The 15,150-nt window shown below is 37.8% G+C and overlaps 1 protein-coding gene across 3 annotated transcripts in view; it reads right to left on the bottom strand.

Moving 5' to 3' along the window:
* Nucleotides 1–15,150, bottom strand: part of Setx (Senataxin) — a 491,296-nt gene that overhangs the window by 326,603 nt on the left and 149,543 nt on the right. The gene's annotated exons all lie outside the window — the stretch shown is intronic.

Genomic DNA, 15,150 nt, shown 5'->3' with positions numbered 1-15,150 from the left:
AAAATTTTCTTCAGGTATCTAGCCTTTACTCGCTCCAATTCTTCCAGCTGTTTGTACGTGAGGTATTCTCCCACTAATTCTAGGCCATATGTCAGAACAGGTAGTATCTTTAACCTAAACAGGTCCATAGCTGTGCTAATCGATAGCTGTGTGATGTTTCTGGTTTCATTCATAGCTCTAGTGGCCGCCACTGCTCTAGATCTTATATGTAAACTGAAACTCCTTCCCGTTGTTTGAATTGTGATACCTAGATATTTAAAATTGTTAGCCCTCTTGAGTAGTTTGCCACTGCATTTGACGTTCTCTGCTTCAGTGAGTCTTCCTCCTTTCCTAAGTACTACCAATTCCGTCTTCTCTTCATTTACCTGGATGTCGTTTCTCTCCGCCCATTCACATAGTGTGTTTAGCGATACTTGCAGTTTATCTATATCTGTCGCTGCAATGACCATGTCATCAGCGTATAAGTATTTGCTTGTTCCTGCCATTCCTTTGGTGACATCGTTCGTGAGAACATTACACAGGATAGGGGTGAGTGGATCGCCTTGGAGGACACCGTTCGTCTGTGACAGCCAGTCAGATATGCCTATTCCATCATCTACCTGTATGTAGTTTTCTGCCAGTATATTCGATATCAGGGTGGTTGTGCTCGTTCTTCCAATTAGTTCCTCCAGTTAATCTATTAATACCTTTCTGTTGACCATATCGAAGGCTTTTGAGTAGTTGACAAAAACCACACAGTTTTCTTTTGGTCTTTCTATCGTCTGTTTTATTTGTTCCAACAGGTTTTCTACTGCCAGAGTCGTGGACCTTCCCTTTCTAAAACCAAACTGTTCCTCTGGTAGGAGTTCTAGCTTCTCTACCGGCCTTTTGGCGAGGATTCCTGTGAGGAGTTTCAGTTATGTAGATTCCAACCTATTCCTCTATATGCGTTTCGGTTCTCTGTGTCTCCTTTTCCCTTGTATAATAGCTTGATTGTTGACTTTCTCCATTCGTCTGGTATACTTCCTAATTCTAAACATTTATTTAGAAGGGAGGTCCATATTGGTAGGTATTCTTGTGCTGTCTGCTTTAAGTGTTCACTTCTTATTCCATCTTCTCCTGGTACTCTGTTATTACTCATTTTCTGCATTGCTTTTGCAATTTCATCCGTGGTGAAGATCTCATCAGCTTGTGGAGTCATAGGTGTCTTAATCATGGGTCTTGTTTCTTTTGAGCAAATTACTATTCTTATATGATCTATCTATGTTTCCACAGGTATGTTGGGCTGTATTTCCTGCCCTTTCGGCCTCAGAGCTCAGTAAGGGTCTTCTTCTGCCTCCTCTACCATTTTCTTATGTTCTTCCAGGTGTTGCTTTTTCTTCTTTTTTATTAGAGTAGAACGCAGCCCGGAAGGCGGTTTGAAGAGGGTTGCGCAGTAACATTTGCGTGCTTTGTAGTGTGACGTGTTTTCCGCTGAGCCAATATAATCATTTCAGTAAGAGGTGCCTGTTTGTGCGGGTCACGAGTGAATGTTTGGAGTTTTATTTGTAAATATCATAATCAACTAATTTAGGGAACTATTTGCATGTGTATGATAGATCCAGGAAGAGCAAAAAGACAAGTATTCTGTCGACAGGCGAGGGAAATAGTATTTAAAGTGTATTTGGTAAGCATGCAGCAGCATGTGTGATATTGTTTTGTTCTTTGATCTGACCACTGAGGAAGGGAATGGTTGAGATTTCCCGAAACATGTTTGGTTTAATAAATAGTTTTTCTTTCATTTAATGAGTGTATTGATCAAGGCGGATTCAAATAAACTATTTTAAATAGTTATATTATACATTCTTGCTGGCCCCTGCGCTCTTGTTTTGTTACCTTTGTCTCTGTTACGCCATGTGTTTGAGCTGGTTCCTGTCTTTGTTTCACCATTATTTTCATTTCCTCTTTTATCATCTTTATATTTGTCGTAGGTACAACATCGTAATTGGTGTAAAATCTTCAATTAGTATGGTTAATATATTTTAATTATAGTTTATTTAATGCCAAATTATCTTTTATTAAGTGTTAAACATGACTAGTATATGGTTCCTCTGTAAATATGTAGTATAAAATTGTATAACCTCAAATACGTATTGTATAACCTAAAAATCTATAGAGTCGAAAGCAGTAGAAAATTCCATAATGTTCGTATGTTAGACTTATTGTACTATAATTTGATGTATATGAAGGGTTCTGGAAACTTACTGTAAGGTTTTATTATCCAGATACATGTAGAGACATTACGAATGTTGTAAATATTTCCATGTGTGTTATTAAATAGGAAAATAACATTCGAGTACCCATTCGACTAGCTGGTCGATCGATGTTTCGAGTGTGTTTCATTAGAGTGTCGTAAGAACTCTTCCAGAAGTCGATTATTCTAGGTGGTTGATCGAGCAGTATAAATATCGAGCTGTCAGTCAGTGAAGGCAGTTCTCAGTTCTAAGTTCGCAGTTCTTAGTTCTTGAGACTCAGGCAAGTGATGGACTGGGAGTGACTGTTGGGCTCCGAGGTGGAGTCTGAGTACTGGACTCAAGTGAGTCGGGTGGTGAATTCGAAAGAGAGTATGTTATAGTGCGTGCATCAGTGTTGTTGATATCTGTTCTTGTCAGAATCGACTTCAGGGTACTCCGCTATTGAGTGTTGTATGTAGTGTCATTTGCTACTGTGTAAAATTGTGTGTTGTGACGTACAGTGTAAATAAAGTAATTTATAAAAAGGAGGTGAACGTGTTCTCATGTGATATTTATTTATGTCAAATAAAATCGCAACGTAGAACGATAAATTGGCGACCGTGACAGGACACTTCAAGACTTCAGCAATGAAGATCGACCAAATGAGCTTGCTGGTGTTACGGAAAGCGCTGACATCCCGAGATTTACCGACGGGTGGAAGAAAAGCATACTTACAAGAGATGCTGCGCCAAGATTTGATAGACAACGGAGAGGACCCAGACAGTTTCGACTTCGAAGTCACCTCGGAGGAAGAAACCAACGACCAGGTAAACATTATGTTCGCACAGCTATCTGCTTGGATTTAGGCGGAGACCAAAAAAATCCAGGCCCAGATCCAAAAAAAAAGGGCCCAGAGGTACCTACGACATATTATATGTCAGATTTCCAAACATGTATTTTACCTGTTGGTTCTCCTTTTCTATTATTATTCCTTCTTTATCTTCTTCCGTTCGTGTTTGCTGTTGTGTGTTTCTAGCCAGGTCAGGTGACTGACCATTACGTGTCACCACTTCGTCTTCATTTCCCTTAGTCAGTCTTTGTTCATCACTACTATACTAAAATTCAAGTCAAGAGCTTAGGAAAAGTATCCTTCCGCATGTGAGCACGTCCCCTGTTCCCCCTTCCCGTCTTGTCACCCTTCTCCATCTCCGCCACAACCAGCTTAACACTAACGCCGTGCGTCCATCTGACAAATACAGTACTTCATTCCGAAATAGTGAAGCATCAAACGAAATCACTTCCTTTCACATAGCTGTACTTTGATTACGTACTGTCCCCTTCAAAAGTGGTAATAATTTAATAAAAGGAAATGATTTATTTCATCAGCGTGTTGGAACATTATTTAATCGCCAAGAGGGTGATATTCTGTATTTCCGTGCTAGTGCGAGCCAGCCACTTGCGGACCGGTTTTTCCCGACCTACTTGGAGAGCGAGGAAGCAGGGTGTGTTCCTGTTATGTGGCCTTCAAACACATGTGTGCGTACCACGTGACCCGGCGAGCAGCCTGATCTCAATCGATCAATAAATGGAAAGTCAAGTGACGTAAAACTGGAGCAGCCAATAAAAATGACAATCTTCACAGGAATGCAACAAATCCACCAATTAGATGTAATTAAGGGGCGCACCTACGTCTTAGGATAGGAAATTAATGGTAATTCCAGAGGAAAATTTTTGAGAGGGTTTTGTACTTCTGGACGCTAAATTTGAGCATTACTCTGACTGCAGCTACGGAAGAGACTGGACGTCGTTTGCTTCACTGGAAGACTTTACATTAGAGAAGGCAGCGAGGACCGTATAAACAGCAATTCAGACACTCGGAAAATTTAGCGACGATTTTATTTAGGGTTGTCCTAAGATAAGTGTCTACATCCAAATTATAAAGCATCGTGAGTGTATCCTGGGCTATTGTTAAGACTTTTGGTTAGTTTCAGCTTTCTACGAGAACTTGGAAGAAGGAAGGTCCTTGGTTCGAGTTCACTGCAAGATGGTTATCCAGTTCGGCGAAGAATACTACAAGTTCCTGTGTATCTTCAGCTCCTCCATGAGTCACTAAACATGTAAGGCGTCGGACATGGGCGAGACTTCGTTCGATGGAAGGTGATGTGACCACGTGCTAGGTCATCAGCCAAAATCCAGTTCACACCAGCCACATGAGTATTCTTTAAGAATTCAATTTCTTTCTATCTTTGTAAAATGTTTGTAAGCGTAGCCTTACCTTATTCATTTAGATTTCTGTTAGTTTTGCAGTAGTTAGACTTTTCATTCTTCTTTCTTTGGTGAGAGGTAGTTAGTGACCTGGAATGAGTGTGTGTTTGTTCTATTAGTTAGAAATGAGTGTATGTCATCGAGAGAGACCTCAACTGTCCTAAGAATTTAGAAGGCAGGAGAGATAAAAAAAATAAATGAACCCCGCGTTAATTCTGATTGGTTTTGAAATAATTTGGAAATTAATTGAGACAAATTAGGACAGTGTTCTAGTGTTTTTCTTAGTGTAGAATTTCATTCTATGATTGTACGACATGTTTGTGGGTTCGAGTTTGTTTAGAGTCATCCGAGTAACTTCATACGACAGCTTTGCGAGTCAGATTATGCACGGTCAGGAATGTAATAATAATAATAATGAGTAAAAATAATTAAACCTAATTACGCGCTAAAATGATTTAATAAGGTCATGGGTTTAATGTTAGTTAGTTTTGGAAAGTATTATCGTGTGCTCACTTTGTGTAAAGTAAGCCTGGGACATGGCAATTCTCCGGACGGAGTACTGACGAATTAGATGTATGTTTTCTGCGCTATTGAGTATGACTTGCAGATGGGCATTATATTTTGAGTAATAATTTATGCATCCATTAGAGTCAATTTTGGGAAGAGATGTGTCACTGGACATGATTTCTTCGAACTTCAGTGCAGAGTAATCGAGAGCCACGACATTATAGGTGAATAAAAATAAATGCCGCAACCCATGTACCGTAAGCGCGTATTCTAATATTTTGACCTGTGTTGTAGTTTTTTCTACTTGCTTAATTGGGATGATTTCTGTTTAAAATATTCCTTGAACATCGTTGTATAGTTATTTTCTACGTATAAATGATAACCTTAATTCTATCACATTCTAAATTGATACCTGGGATGTGCGTGATAGTGTCATCTAGAGAATGATTTCCCTAATTTGCAGTAAATCCTGAATTTAATAATAATGGGTTAGTGTTCGTGTAAATAGTATTATAATAATGCCGTGTACCCATGTGTGAATGTGTGATGTGTTATTTGATCATATTCTGTGTTTTTTTTGAATATTTCTTATATGATTTTGTGACGATATTCTCCATTATGTGCATCAAATTTTTGACCGATTTGTATTATTTCGCGTGTCCGTAATTGGATCAATTTTGAATCTTTAGAAGATTTTATTGTAATTTAAAGTAGATTAGGGCCTAATTCACTAAGTTAAAGTGAATAAGAGAAGGCAACGTCCGTGGACTGATGTCACGAGATTTAATTATTAGTTATTGTACAGTCATTTTCTGCATAAAATTGAGTAAAATTTAGGTTGATATAAGTTCAAGTAAAAATTTATTACAAGACGTTTATTCAATTAATAATTATAAAAATGAAGTAATTGTTAAAGGGAAAGTCTAAGGAAGACTTGCTAACCATAAATTGATGAATTAAATAATTTCCAATAATTTAAATAAGGAAGAGAAAATAATCATTTTCTTGTAAAAATAAGCAAAATCCAGATGGAATATTTTAATTTAAACAATTTGATTATCATCATAGGAGAATGATATCAGATATTATTTTGTTTTTCAATCAATTTTTCAGTAAATTAATGATTCCTATATTTATTATTGCAGAAACGAACAGTCGTTGAACTTTAATTTGAGCGAGATCCCTCATAAAAGATAGCACGAGGAGAAGATATTTCAAGAATCAAACCCAGATTTTGTGAATTTAATTGTTTTATTTAAAAGAGTGTCAGTTTTAATAAATGTGTAAACCTATTTTAGTTTCCTTTCATTTGTCGCTAGTCCTTCATCTATCCCTGCCTTTAAAAATTTCTGCACAGCCGATAGCGAACGGTCCACCACTGAGACCCTCGCTCTCCGGCGAGCTGAGCCCGGCATAAAGGGGGCAGTACCATACCTATTTATTCCTTTACTGACCATCTTAAACCTACAGATTACTGACGAATACCGAGGCAAGAGAAGTAAGATTTATTTTTATTTCATAATGCGATTTGTGTGAGGCACATGGAGACTTACAACATAAGTATACGATTCCCCTCATGTGCAACGACTGTCATTTGCAGTTTCTCACAGTTAGAAAAGCTGAAAAACCCACCCTTGAGTGAGATTGCAAAATACAATGCTTCCAGGAATGTTGTAAATATTGTAGTCTCGTCATTCGGAAGGTTAAAACGAACTCACGATCCTCTTATGGCAACATTTCTGCAGGTAGAGAGAGGGCGGTTACGAATATAAAGTAAAGTACACATTATTATTATTATTATTATTATTATTATTATTATTATTATTATTATTATTATTATCATCATCGTCGTCGAATACGCCAAGGATCCTATTCCCATACCGTGTGAGGCCCTTCCTGTTTTATTTATGAGGAGTGCTGAGCTGACACATCGATCTTCTGCTGGAGACTTGGATTTTCCATGGAGTTTAAATTCCAAGCGAGCGACGTAAACACTGTACACAGAAACGCCGATCAGCTGCACGGTATTTTTCATGTCTTCCACAGTCCACAGTGGATTCTAATCTCACAGGCTACTGTAAACGTTTAAAACAATTTGGTTTAGATTTTCTACTTTATTTTTCTCCACTTTTGTTAGCTTTAAAGTATTTCACAGGGGACTCAAGCGTCACAGCATCACACACGTCTTGCTCACAGCTGGCAGCCACTATGAATACTAAACACGCTGTTGCAGCCAGTATTGCCAACAGTTTTCTTGGATCCATCTTCAACGTCGCACATATTATGCGAACTTATCAGCAGAGGAATGAACTCGAACAAACTTACTAAGTACACAGTGCAATAAGATATCAAAATCATATTAAATAATTATTATTTTGCTACATACACCACTGAGAACAATAACTATTCATAGCCATCTACGTATGAAATATAAGAGTTGGTAACGAACCCGATTAACATACAACCTGTGATATATTTTCCATATTTATACAGGGCAAATATTTTAATTCATCAAGTCAGTTCACCAGAATATCTAACCAAACTGGAGAAAGCTCCTGACTTCAGGAACAAGTAACAAACCTAGGGAACTATTTGGCGCCGCAGAAGCCTTTTCACTGACCAGAAGTCTGACTAACATCAAAGGGACCGCTAAGGTCTTGAGTTGACTCTCAGTATAGTTGCCTGCTGACCTCTTTGTATCTTGGAGATGTCGTTGCTGTAGCCGAGAGATGTCACTAGTTGTTTCGCTGTGAAACTACTGCTACCAGTTGGCGAAGACTGTTCCATTGCCAGCTTGCTACTTGGAGGTTCATAGGTGAGACCGGGAGATGTCGCTAGTTGTCGCGCTACGAAACTATCATTTATCTCCTGACCTGCATTTGTTACATTCATAACCTCTTTGACATTTATTTCTTGAGCATTATTCTTATCTTCAAAGGCATGTTTAATAGTTCGAAAGTACTCACGAATGATATTCACCGCTTCCTACAGCTGTTCCTTCGTTTCCTTTTTCATGTATCCTCCTGCGCCCGCTGTGTCTTCCACGCTTTTCAGAGCACTTTTAAACCGTCATTCAGCTTCGTCCGCCATCTTGTGAGAAACACAAACCTCTGTTCATTAGGGCTCCCTCTCACGTAATCAGCTGAAAAATCTTCTTCCGAATTCCCAAAGATTTCAAAACGATTTGCTGTATGGTTCTAGTAGTTGGCTGCTATGAATCTCGGTACTTACCAAACTGTCTCGTATTATTCTTTCTTCTACGATGTTCTCATGATCCTGAAGGCAACAGATTTCTTTCTGTGCATTTCCCAAGTCTCTGCTTAATAGAATGTCTTGTTGCATTTGATAGGGGGTTTCTCTTCTACCTGGTGTTAAATGTCTTGTCGCAATTGTTGCAAAAGTGAATGCTTCACACCTGTGCGGTGCTAGAACGTCTTGTTGCATTTGTGGCATGAGGTGGAGTTCCTCCTCTGTGTGTTCTGGAACGTCTAACTGCATCTATTACATGAGATGGGAGATTCTCTTGTATGTTGTGCTAGAAAGTCTTGGCGCATTTGTAACAAGAGATGGGAATTTGTCTTCTCTGCAGTCTGCGTTGGCAGCGATGTGATCTATACGTTTCGCTGTTCAACACACCGGCATGTAGTTCCAAAGTGCAATTTACCTGTTTGAGGCTAGAATTCTGCCAGTCTTACGAGTATTGATGTTCTCGATTTAACCACACTTACGGTATTTTCAGATGTTTTTCTTCTGTCACTTTTCTTATCTGTTGTTAACAGACACTACCTAAGTATGTAGGCTAGCCTTTTATCACTTTTAACATATATTTTTACCGTGGCTCCGGTACCATCCGACGCACGAGTGTTCATCTAGCCGCCACCCACCTAGGTACTTACAATGATCCCCAAAAGGAACTTTCACCCTATCAACGCAGCAATTAAAACTGAGAGGACTTTTCTTATTTGTCAAACTCACAACCCGACTTCTAACCTCGCTTATCATCATACCGGTACCTACTGTCCATCTCAATATTATCAAGGCCATTTTGCATTTGCACACAATCTTGTATCAATTTATTACTCTGTAGAGAATAACATAGACTGCAAAAAACCTTATCTCTGATTCCACTTCTTTACACATATCACTGATATATAGAAGAAAACATAAAGGTCCAATAATACTGCCTTGAGGAATTCCCCTCTTAATTATTACAGGGACAGATAAAGATTCGCCTACTCTAATTCTCTGAGATCTATTTTCTGGAAACATAGCCACACCTTCAGTCATTCTTTTGTCACGTCCAATTGTACTCATTTTTGCCAGTAGTCTGCCATGATCTACCCTATCAAATGCCTTAGATAGGTCAATCGCGATACAGTACATTTGACCTCCTGAATCCAGTATATCTGCTATACCTTGCTGGAATCCTACAAGTTGAGCTTCAGTGGAATTACCTTTCCTAAACTCAAACTGCCTTCTATCAAACCAGTTATTAATTTCGCAAACATGTCTAATATAATCAGAAAAAAATTCTTTCCCAAAGCTTACATGGAATTCATGTCAAACTGACTGGCCTGTAATTTTCAGCTTTATGTCTATCACCCTTTCCTGTATACACAGGGGCTGCTATAGCAACTATCCAGTAATTCGGTGTAACTCCCTCATGCAAATAATAATCAAATAAGTACTTCAGATATGGTACTATATCCCGACCCACTGTCTTCAGTATATCCCCTAAAACCTTATCAATTCCAGCCGCTTTTCTAGTTTTCAACTTTTATTGTAAATGTCATTGTTATCATATGTATAAATTTTAATACTTCTTTAGCATTAGTCACCACCTCTATCTGCACATTATTCTTGTAACCAACAATCTTTACATACTGCTGACTGAATACTTCTGTCTTTTAAAGATCCCCACATACACACTCCCCTTGTACATTAATGATTCCTCGAATGTCTTCCTTGTAACCTGTTTCTGCCTTAAAGTACCTACACATACCCTTCCATTTTTCACTAAAAATTTTATGCTATGACTATCAATTATGCTTGCCATCAAGTTAGCCTTAGCTGACTTCTTTGCTAAATTCAGTTTCCTAGTAAGTTCCTCAATTTCTCCTTACTTCCACAGCCATAAGTACTTCAGATATTTTTTCCAACCTGCACCTCCTTTTTAGTCTCTTTACTTCTCTGTTATAATATAGTAGATCTTTACCACAGCATACCAACTGTAATAGTACAAACCTATTTTCACATTCCTCAACAATTGCTATAAACCCATCCCAGAGTCTATTTACATTTTTATTCACCATTTTCCAACGATCATAGTTACTTTTTTTTTAAATTCCCTCATGCCTGTTTTATCAGCCACATGGTACTCCCTAATAGCCCTAATTTTAATACCTTCCTCGCTACGACATTTATTTTTAACCATGACAAAAACAGCTTCGTTTGGTTTCTCTATAGAGCTCATCTGGTTTAACCAGCAGCACATCCAGAATATTCCTCTCTCTAGTTGGCTCCATCACTTTCTGAATCAGATGCCCTTCCCATATTAACTTATTTGCCATTTGTTGGTCATGCTTCCTGTCGTTCACATTACCTTCCCAATTGACATTTAGCAAATTTAGATCACCCGCTACAATCACGTTCCTTTGATTATCGTTTCCCACACAGCTGATTATCTTATCAAATAATTCTGAATCAGCGTGAGCGCTACCCTTTCCCGGTCTGTACACTCCAAAGACATCAAGTTGCCAATTATCTTTAGAGATGGGCATTACACCTAGAATTTCATGTTTGTCATCTTTAACTTTTTCGTAAAAGAGGTAACTTACATTCTCTTATATTCACAGTTCAATACGGACAAAAAATGTTCTTAGATTTACATTTAACTTTTTCATCGCTTACAAATTCTTCTTTCACCAGAATGAATACTCCCCCTCCTACCATTCCTATCCTATCTCTACGATATACACTCCAGTTCCGTGAGAAAATTTTTGCATCCATCATACAATTTCTCAGCCATGATTCATCTCCTATTACAATATCTGGTAAGTACATATCTATTAAATTACTTAATTCTATTCCTTTTTTTTTTTTTTTTTTTTTTACAATACTTCCACAGTTCAGCACTAACATTTTTATGTCACCCCTATTTGACTTCCAGTTCCCTGTTCCCTGATCATCGCTCACTAGATCACACCATTTCCCAGAGTGTACCGCCCTACACCCCTTCGAAACAAATTTCCTAACTTATATGTACCACTGCGGTTTAAGTGAAAGCCATCTGAACGCAGATCCCTATCTCCAACCCACCCATTAGGATCTAGAAATCTCTTATCCAGTTGCCCACATACCCACTCCATATTCACATTTAAATCCCCAATCACCTTCCAGTCAGTAACCCTCCTACACAGGATACCACTGATAACAGTCTCCGCTTCCTTGATCTTCACCCGTGCTGCATTTACCAGATCCCACATATCCCCAACTATGTTGGTACTTATACCTGCTCGTCTTACATTGTTAGTACCAACTTGAAACACTACCACCATCTCCTTTAGATTCCTGAATATCTGCCTAAACCTAATTCACTGGATAACACTCTACCCTGGTTCCCTTTCCTTCACACACTTTCTCCACGTCTAACAGTGGGGTGTCTCAACCCTACGCACCTCATTTAAACCCCTCCCCTCCTTGCTAGTCCTATCTTCCCTGACAACTGCAGAAGCTACTTCCTCCTCCCTTTTCTCCACCCCATGACCCTGTTCCATCTGTCTTTTCCTATCCACTACTCCACATTTCCTAATCCTACCTTTTCCCATCCTCCTACTTCCACATTTCTCAGCAACAGTTGCCCGTTCCTCATTTTCCCTCTGTTGTTCTACCTGCAGTGACTCGTACTGATTTCTCACAGACACCTGTCCTGAATTCTCATCCTGAAAGGAGCCCTTACCCTGCAATCTCCTTCCCCTTAAAACATTAGACCTATAATTCTACCCTTTCCTTCCCATCCCTCTTTTACACCCACTGTATCCTGTACATTGTTTGAGGGAGGCCTACTTTTCTTCCTGTCCTCTGAGAGAATCCTAATTATCTCCCTCAAACTCTCCAACTCCTCCCTCATACTTGTTAATGCCTGGCCACACCCACAGTTCCGACACTAGCACTCCTTAGACAATCTTTACTGAATAATGAAAAATAAGATAACTTATTCTGTGCAAAATAAAAATGAAGGAAAGAAATATTGTCTAGGATAGATCACAAAAATCACATGATAATAACGTAATTAATACAGCCTAAAACTACACTACAAAACCATTTAGTTGTACGATTCTTCATCCTACAACACCCTAACAGGATGAAATTCACTGTTAATTACCGAAAACAGAAAATAATACACAAGAATTACACAATTCTAAACTGCAGTTAAGTCTACCCTAATTACTATAACAGAATTCTAGTAAGAGAGTTACTACAGATATTATATACTTCTATAATATACTACACAAATATTTCACAGTAATAGAATAAACACACTAATTTCTTATAAGATACTATAATGCACTACAATAATTTTAAACTACATTCAAACTACGTTCAGATACTACAATAATTTTAAACCATGATCAGATGTATCCTAATTACAACAGGGTATTACTAAGCACAAACAGAAATGGAAATCACAATTAAAGTTTGAAATTCGCAAGACTACTCAAGATAATAGAATAAGCACTCTGATTTCTAGTAAGATTCAACAACACTTTTTCAACTACATTCAGACATATCTTAATTACAATAGGTTATTATTAAGCACAAATGAAAATGAAAATTCCAATTAGGCCTAAAGTTAGAAATTCGCAACAACTACTCAAGGATTACCAACAAAGTTAAACGCGTAGACAGATTAATATCAGTACTACTTTATCCTACTATGCTGTAATAGAAATAAAACCTGCCATTTGGTTAAATGCTAAAATATCGAAAGGGTTACCATACACAAAAATACACACGAATAAACAGGCAAGATATCTTATCTACAATAGAATTCTCAGCTGAAATGTGGTTATGTGATTATTACAGATGGTGGATTACTATTATTTTCCCTACTCCGTGGGACGGAGAATAAAAGTGTCCTTAAATACTGAAAAATATCAGTTTGTTTATTTTAATTTCTTTAAAATATTTCTGTCAAAAGTACGCCTCGGACTTGAATTGTAATTACGAGGATACAGGAACTTCATTATTATTAGCTAGCCACTCATAAATACTGAAAGATCGAGGGTGTGAAATATAAATTACAGATACTTCAACTGCCTACTCAGATCTACAATGATCGGAATACAAGAATCAGCTGATTTTTATTTATATTTTCTTGATACACTACACCCTTCGTTCATGACTGTAGCCAACAATACAATATCTGAATACAAAGAGCGACAATAATCAAACAACACTACTGTTAACTATTTTGCCACTGAAATACTGTATATTCTGTTGAAATCCTTTCTTTAAACAAAATTTACATCAGTATTGCGTTACTGAAAGAAGTTATTACCTTCGTGATAGGTGGAACAGTTGAACTGCTATTTGAAATACCCTGTCAATTGCCGGCACTAATATAACCAGTCCAAAGTTACGACTCTTTTTAATATCCCGTCTTTGTAAGTATTTTATCAACAAACCTACTGATATTTTAATAATAATATTGAAAAGAAAGAGAGATTTCTTCTTCACGCAAATTTAAATTACAGCTTGTAATCTACCAAACGCCTACGAAACTACTCAATGTGAAAATTGTAAATAAATATCACTAACCACAGTTACTACAAACAAACACTAAACACCAATATTTGTGGAACTAAATGCATCACACGAACACAAAATTTGCTAAATTTCTACAACTATTAACTACTTTAGCACTAAGATAATACAGAGTTCTTGCAACAGCCAGCCACTCGGTAACGCATCCAACAATCCAATAATCCGTTGGGGATGTGTGGGATCTGGTAAATGCAGCACGGGTGAATTTTAAAGCAGCGGATATTGTTATCAGTGGAATACAGTGCAGAAGGGATACTGACTGGAGGGTGATTGGGGATTTAAATGAAACTATAAAGTGGGTATGTGGGAAACTGGGACTGAGATTTCTAGATCCCAATGGGTGGTTAGGAGATAGGGATCTGTGCTCAGATGGCCTTCACTTAAACCGTAGTGGTACATATAAGTTAGGAAATATGTTTGGAAGGGTTATAGGGAGGTACATTCAGGGAAACAGAGTGGTTAGGGAGCAGTGATAAGGGTACAGGGATCTGGAAGTCAAGTAGAATATAACATAAGAATGTTAGTGTTGAAGTATCGATTGTAAAGAAAGGAATAGAACTAAGTAATTTAATAGACATATGCTTACCAGGTTTTGTAAGAGGAGTTGAATCATGACTAAGAAATGATATAATGGATGCAGACATTTTCTCACAGAACTGGAGTGTGTATCGTAGAGATAGGATAGGAATGGTAGGAGGGGGAGTATTCATTCTGGTGAAAGAAGAATTTGTAAGCTATGAAAAAGTTAAAGATGACAAACAGGAAATTCTGGGTATAAGGCTCATTCCTAAAGATTACAGGCAACTTGAGTTGTAGTGTACAGACCGGGAAAGTGTAGCAATGACGCTGATTCACAATTAGTTGATAAGATAGAAAACAACCTGGAAAGGAATGTGATTGCAGTGGGAGATCTGAATTTACCAAATATCAACTGAGAAGGTAATGTGAACGATAGGAAGCATGACCAACAAATGGTAAATAAGTTAACATGCGAAGGACAGCTGATTCAGAAAGTGATGGCATCAACTAGAGGAAAGAATATTCTGGATGTGGTGTTAATAAACCAGGGACAATCTAAAGTAATAGAAGGTATTAGTGATCATGAAACTGTTTTTGTCGTAGTAAAAAATAAATGTGAAAGAAAGGAAGGTGTCAAAAGTAGGACTATTAGGCAGTACCATATGGCTGATAAAACAGGCATGAAGGAGTTTAAAAAAAGTAACTATGCTTGGTGGAAAACGATAAATAAAAATGTGAACAGACTCTGGGATGGGTTTAAAACAATTGTTGGGGAATGTGAAAATAGGTTTGTACTTTTAAAGGCGGTAAGGAATGGTAAAGATCCACTATATTATAACAG

Source organism: Anabrus simplex, chromosome 5 (assembly GCF_040414725.1).
Source record: "Anabrus simplex isolate iqAnaSimp1 chromosome 5, ASM4041472v1, whole genome shotgun sequence".
Classification (NCBI taxonomy): domain Eukaryota; kingdom Metazoa; phylum Arthropoda; class Insecta; order Orthoptera; family Tettigoniidae; genus Anabrus; species Anabrus simplex.
The sequence above is the reverse complement of the archived record's forward strand: the minus strand, read 5'-3'. Positions and strand labels throughout refer to the sequence as shown.